Here is a 6,480-nt window from a genome sequence, read left to right on the forward strand (position 1 = left end):
AGCACTTATGCGTAGGTACAAGAGCGAAACAGAAACAACTCTTGCTGCAAAGAGTTCAAGTTTTTTATTTCAGGATGTGGTACTGAGAGACTGTCTGTCTGGCCATGCAATGTGTGTGAAAGTTGTTTCTGGCTCTGTAGCTTCATTAAATGTGCACACACACACACACACACCAATGTGTCCTGTAGTAGTGTGGTTAAGAGGAGCTTTAGTGCCCACTGGGTAAGGTATTAGATCACTGTTTCAGCTCAAACTAAAGTTAACACCCACTACCATGACTGTCTCTAGTTTAAACTCCAATAAGAGAAAACAGAGTTTAAAATGACATAACTGATCTAGGTGATGTTTAGTTACGCGGGAAAGGATGGAAAAGAACAATATAAAAGTAATGATAAGATGATTCATGCCATGATTGAAAATGTTTATTGACAGGGAATCAGACAAACTCTTCACAAGATGTTGAGACCAATGACAGAGTACCTATATTTTGGCTAAAATAAACCTTTCAACATGCTGGTGTAGAATGAACCAACCAACCCGCTCCAGGATTCCATACTTTTCTCCCAACATTACTCACACTCTTAGCCAACCATACAAAAGACTAAGAGCAGTGATCCTAGATTTACACCAGTGACGGTATGGTTACCCCAGTGACTGCATAGTTCCACCAGTGACTGCATGGTTTATACTAGTGATCCCCATTACCCCCATGGTTACACCAGTGATCCACATTACCCCATGGTTACACCAGTGATCCCCATTACCCCCATGGTTACACCAGTGATCCCCATTACCCCCATGGTTACACCAGTGATCCACATTTCCCCATGGTTACACCTGATCCCCATTACCCCATGGTTACACCAGTGATCCCCATTACCCCCATGGTTACACCAGTGATCCCCATTATCCCATGGTTACACCAGGTATCCCCATTACCCCATGGTACACGAGTGATCCCCATTACCCCATGGTTACACCAGTGATCCCCATTACCCCATGGTTACACCAGTGATCCACATGGTTACACCAGTGATCCCCATGGTTACACCAGTAAGACACTTCGAGAGACAGATAAGATAGACAAGTATTGAACATCATACAAGGTAGTGGAGGGTATTTTCATGATCAGAGAGAAGCCTTTTTATTTAGAGCTTAAGTACTTTGGTCATTATTACATGTTTGAAAAAGAGGATACCTGGGGTGAGTTTGAGGTCCCACGGGGGACCAGTACAATGACTAAATGGCTAAAATGTAAGTGCATTCATTATGTTAGACTGTGCAAAAACTTCATAGAGTAAAATTAAACAGCAATGAGCTGCTAAAAGTAAGATAATTTAATATCAGGACCAAACCCTGCGGTAAAAACAGTGCATGCAAGAGTGTTATTATATTATATATATATATATATATATATTATAGTCCTAAAACCATACTAATAAAGACAGACACATCTACCACCAACACCACAGGCCAGATGAAACCCAGAGAGGAGAAGAAAGAGAGGAAAACTTGGGAGGAGATATATCCAGGCTGGGAAATGGAGGACATGTTGTCGTTACATGCAGGAGCCAAGTGTAAGTAAACAATCTTTGGGCTCTCAGTTGGTGCTTCCATCATACAGGTATTTGACCCGCCTCTGCAATTCTTCGACCAATCTCTTCTGAGATTTCTCCTTGCTGGCCTGCCAATCTTCGGAGAGACAGAGAGAACAGCCAATCAGAAAATAACCTGACTGTGTGTGTGTGTGTGCGTTTGCATTTGTGTTTGTATGGGAATTTCAGAGGCCTGCCTGTGTAGGAGCAGAGTAGAGGGGTGGAGAAGGTGACTTTGGTCCCAGACCTGTTTTCCTCAAACCCAGGTTTCTCCAGACCTCTCTTCACAAACCACTCATCTAGAACGTTCCTCACTGAGGTACCTCTGCTGGAGTCTGTGGAGGGATTCACAATACTGTATCGTGAGTGTGTGTTTGTGCGTAGTGAAGTGGACATTATGTGTGTGTGTCAGTATTAAACAAGGTGAACCCTGTGCGACTGAGCTATCTCTGGCCCTAATAACAGTGTGTGTGTGTGTGTGTGTGTGTGTGTGTGGTACTGACCCATCTCATCCTCCCCCAGTAGACCCAGTAAGCGTTGGATGAGTTGGGCTCTAATGGTTTTCTTATTCCCCTGACCTCGAGTCTCCATACTATAACTGTCAATCACATCAGCTTTAAGGAACATCTCTGCCAACTAACAGTGAATTCAAGGCTTTTTGTATGTCATCAGCACCTTAAAGGAATAGTTAATTCAAAATACAACACAAGTTAAGTGGTTGAAAAAATGTTTTAAACCACTTAAGAGTGGACTATCCCTTTAACTTTAAATTCCCTGACATTTAGAAATGAGAGCTCTATAAATCAGTCGTTACCCAGAGAACCTCAGCTGGATGGAGCTTCTGTACTGAGTTCCTGTAAGGGCGGAGTTAGCAGATGTAAGGCCTGCCCCTTCCAACAGAATCTGGAGCCTTTGAACCGCCTTCTCAGTGCTGCCGGTTGGGGCCACAGGACCACAGTTGCCAATAAAAGGAGCCAGTTGAGACAGCGCCCTCTGGCAGGCTGACTGACGGGCTGCAGCCTCACTGGAACCTGTCAATGAAATCTGCCTTTAGCAATGTGATACATTCAGTTCATTCATTCATTCATTCAATACACTCATTTCATTTACTAACGTTATCATGTGCCCCTCTCATACATGATAAATAAATCCATTCCAACTTTTCGTGGTGTTACCCTGGCCACTGTAGGTGAAGACACAGGTGATGTGTTTGAGAGTGCAGCAGAACCTGCCCTTCTCCTGTTCCTTTACATCCTCTACAGGCAATGGGAATGACCGCTGCAGGAAAAACTGCTTCACCTTCCCCATGGACTGACTCTCATCTACAGAGAGCGGGATGGGGAAGAGAGTAGATGGGGAGAAAGAGGGGGAGAGAGAGGGAGGGATGGAGAGAAAGGAGACATGAGGAGGGGAGGAAAGGGGGAGCGAGGATAGAGGGAGGAGAAAGAGGACGCTGAGATCGATATTATTTTGTCTGTTTTGACTGAAAGTCCAAGTGTAGTGTAACCACAGTCACTAAGGAGTAGTTTTTAAAATGTGAAATAATGATTAGTGGCTCAGCTCATCTGTATTTATGAGAAGCTTTATACATATGTCAAATGTAATTTAATTGATTGCTCACCAGTACCAGGCTGACAGATCTCCCCTGTGGTGCCCAGACTGTGGTAGGACCGACGGATTGCCTCTTTCTTAGAGCTGAACAGGGTCTGGTTGTGGAAGGTATAGCGGTCTAGTCGGACCTCCACCCTCCACTCACACCACTGCTCCACAGACACATCCTCACACACCACACACGGGGGCTGCAGATCCCACCGCACTAGACACCGGCGGATTTCTGAAACACACATACCTACAGTTTACCATTGACATCAAGTTTTAGGATAATTCAGAATGAGGGTAGCTCAGAATAGAAGCACATTGAAAGGAGAGTCACCTTCCGTCTCTCCCCCAGACTTCATCTCTGCCGATCTCTTGGGGGGAAGCGGGCCCGAATCTTCAGGTGTTGTCTCCATGGCAACAGCAACACTAACTGATAACTTGTCAGCCTGTAGAGTATAGTCAGAAGTTTCCCCTGTCACCTGACCTGCAACTGTGGGGAGAAAGGGACAGAGATCATGGCAGAGGGACAGAGACAGTAAAGAAACAGAGAGAGAAATGGAGAGAGTGAGAGAGAGGAAAGAGAGAGAGAAACAGAGCGAGAAAAAAAAAAAAAAATCAAAAAAAAAAAAAAAAAAATTATCATAAATTAAAATAAAAATAAACTAGAAAAAAAAAAAAAAAAAAAAAAAAACAGAGAGAGAAAGAGGTCAAGAATAACCTGCTCCAGTACTGTTCTTGTACTCTGGTTTAGCTCCTCCTCCATGCTTGACCAGCAGCTCCTGGAGGTTCCCCTTGTAGTTCAGACCCGCTCCGCTGCTGCCCACAACCCCACTCAGGATTCCACTCAGGCGCCTCAGGGCCTCCTTAGCTGCCCAATGCTCTGCCTGCTGCTTTTTAGGGGCCGCCTCTGAGAGAGCGAGAGAGAGAGGGGGGGGTGAGTAAAGTAACGAGGAGAGTAAAGTAACGCTCCCTTTAGTTTCAATGCATTTTGGCGCAAAAGATGGGTAAAAAGCGTTTACCATCCACTACACCACTGGTTACATGTGAGTGTGAGACATAATTTAATGTCCTGGAAAAACTGCAACTACCCTTCATAACCAATGTCTACTTCTCATCAAATGTGCCATTGTAATGAAATATAAAGTGTTTTATATAAACAAAGTCACCTGGGCTGTGGAACGTGAGCTCGCCTACGATTCCCAGAGTGCACCTGTGCTTTCCCTCTGCTGTTGTTACACAGTCCTCCACTGGTGGGTCAGACTCTGCCAGTCTGAAGAACTCCAACACGCTCTGCCTTTCACTGCCTGAAAGGGTAGCAACGAGTTGAGTCACAGCAACATCCACTAACCAACGAAGTAAGATGAAGTTGTCCCCGTACTGATCTAAGGTCAGTCTACCTGAAGTTGTCCCCCATGTAAGGTGTGTAGTGTACCTGCTGTAGGTGGAAGCTCCAGAGACAGGCCCTGGAGCAGGCTGCAGTAGGCTGCCTGTAGCGCTCCCTCTTGCGTAGACGCCTCCTGTGGGATGAGGTCCTTCTGCACACATACCGTCACACACGCAAAGAACCGCCGGCTGTCTGAAAAAGGTAGGACAGATGAAGGGACCTTACACTTTTTCATACACTTCTTTCTTTGTGTTCTTTCAACAGTGTTCACTGTTGTCTTATTCTTGAACATATTTTTCTCTAGGTACAAAGCTGTCCGTTTACATGAAATGAACAATAAAGCTATGCGAGTTTGAATGTGTACCTGAAGAGACGCTGCGCTCCTCTGGGAGGGTGGGCGTGGCTTGGCGGGGGTCTGACTCTAAGGCTCCTCCTCCCTGGGTCTCCATGGTATTCATAGTGACTGTGGTATCAATGGCAACCACGGTGTCCATGGTCACCATGGTATCCATAGTAACTGAGGTGTCCATGGCTGACACTGGGACCACCTGACTTTCGGGGGGCTGCAAGCTAGGTATCACGGGAGCTGGTGGGATGTGAGGGCAGCCCTCACCTTCGTCTGGCCACACTCCTTTCTCCTTCTTCCCTATCCCCCCTTTCTCAATCTCACTTGTCATCCCTTCACTCTCCTCCACTCCCCCTCCTCTCTCAGTGACCTCCCCCGCCCCCTCTCCTCTGTCTGTGACGTCATAATCAGGCATCTCCAGAGGTGGGGTCTGGGCCTCCAGCAGCTCTTTAAGGGCGCTTACATAGTTCCCTCCCACCACTTCCTTACTGCCGAGGACCCAGGACAGCCGCTGGAGGGCCACTTTAGCTGCCTGCTGCTGCACCGGTTTCTTTTTTCTGGAACCCTCTGGAGTCAACCAGAAACAGTCATATTTTAAACATTATACAATACATATCTATATACATGACATATACATGACATACACACAGTATATTTACATTCAATACATCATAAAACATAACATTGTAAATTATCCATTTGGCCCTCTACTGAATGTGGCGTTACCTGGGGCATAGAAGGTGATTGGTCCAGTGAATCGGAGGGTGCAGTGGTAGCTCCTCCGCTCGGCATCAGATTGGAGGGCCTCCTCTGGGGGCGGGACATCCTGCGTATGACAGTGCTCCAGGACCACATCCTTATAGGGTGAAGCTGAGGTACAAAAGAAGAAAAGAGTTTCCATGACAACAAGCATTTTGATGGACATGGGGGGGAAAAACAGTAAAGGTAGATGTACATTACTGTATGGTGGTGGGCTCTTTAACCTGATTCTGGTAGATCCAACAGGAGAGCTAGTTTCTTGTAGGCAAACTCAACAGCCTCTGTCTTCCCAGAATGCCTCTCTCCAGAGGTGACGTCAGTTTTAAGGACCACGGTGACACAACCAAAGAACATGGGGCCTGAAGACAGAGTCACATGGTAGAGAGGAACCAATCAGACACAAATAGCAGCTCACTGACTTAGGACTTGTTTGAGAAACATGCTAATATGATGACATGATCTTATAACAGATACTGTACTATAAATTGGATTTGCTGAGGAATACAGTACCTGTGCATGAGAGGCTTTGTGGTTGGTCCGTCTGGCTACTGGATGCCTCTCCCTCCTCTGTGTCATTGGCTAGCTCACTCAGACTAGTGCTGTCACTGGCTAGCTGGCTCAGGTGCTGCAGGGCCAATTTAGCCACTTCCTGGTGAGAGGCCTTCGTATTTCCGCACACCTTAGTACCTTGAAACGTCAGACCTCTAACCTTCACACAACCCCTGAAACCTGGACATGCCCAATTTGAGAAAAGTCAGAGGGTCAGTCTTCAGAGAGACACAGCTGCATGCATCTCC

At 46.2% G+C, this 6,480-nt stretch overlaps 2 long non-coding RNA genes across 2 annotated transcripts; both read right to left on the reverse strand.

The window, feature by feature from the left end:
* Window positions 1–527: 527 nt before the first annotated feature.
* Window positions 528–2,897, reverse strand: LOC121534729. Its single transcript, XR_005994666.1, has 3 exons — window positions 2,771–2,897; window positions 2,410–2,626; window positions 528–1,930 (listed from the first exon to the last, which is right to left on the reverse strand). It is a non-coding gene; the product is annotated as an uncharacterized LOC121534729 (long non-coding RNA).
* Window positions 2,898–4,020: 1,123 nt separating this feature from the next.
* Window positions 4,021–4,751, reverse strand: LOC121534756. The gene is made up of 3 exons (XR_005994680.1): window positions 4,627–4,751; window positions 4,361–4,498; window positions 4,021–4,101 (listed from the first exon to the last, which is right to left on the reverse strand). It is a non-coding gene; the product is annotated as an uncharacterized LOC121534756 (long non-coding RNA).
* Window positions 4,752–6,480: the final 1,729 nt, after the last annotated feature.

The sequence above is a fragment of the Coregonus clupeaformis genome, chromosome 21 (genome assembly GCF_020615455.1).
Source record: "Coregonus clupeaformis isolate EN_2021a chromosome 21, ASM2061545v1, whole genome shotgun sequence".
NCBI lineage: Eukaryota > Metazoa > Chordata > Actinopteri > Salmoniformes > Salmonidae > Coregonus > Coregonus clupeaformis.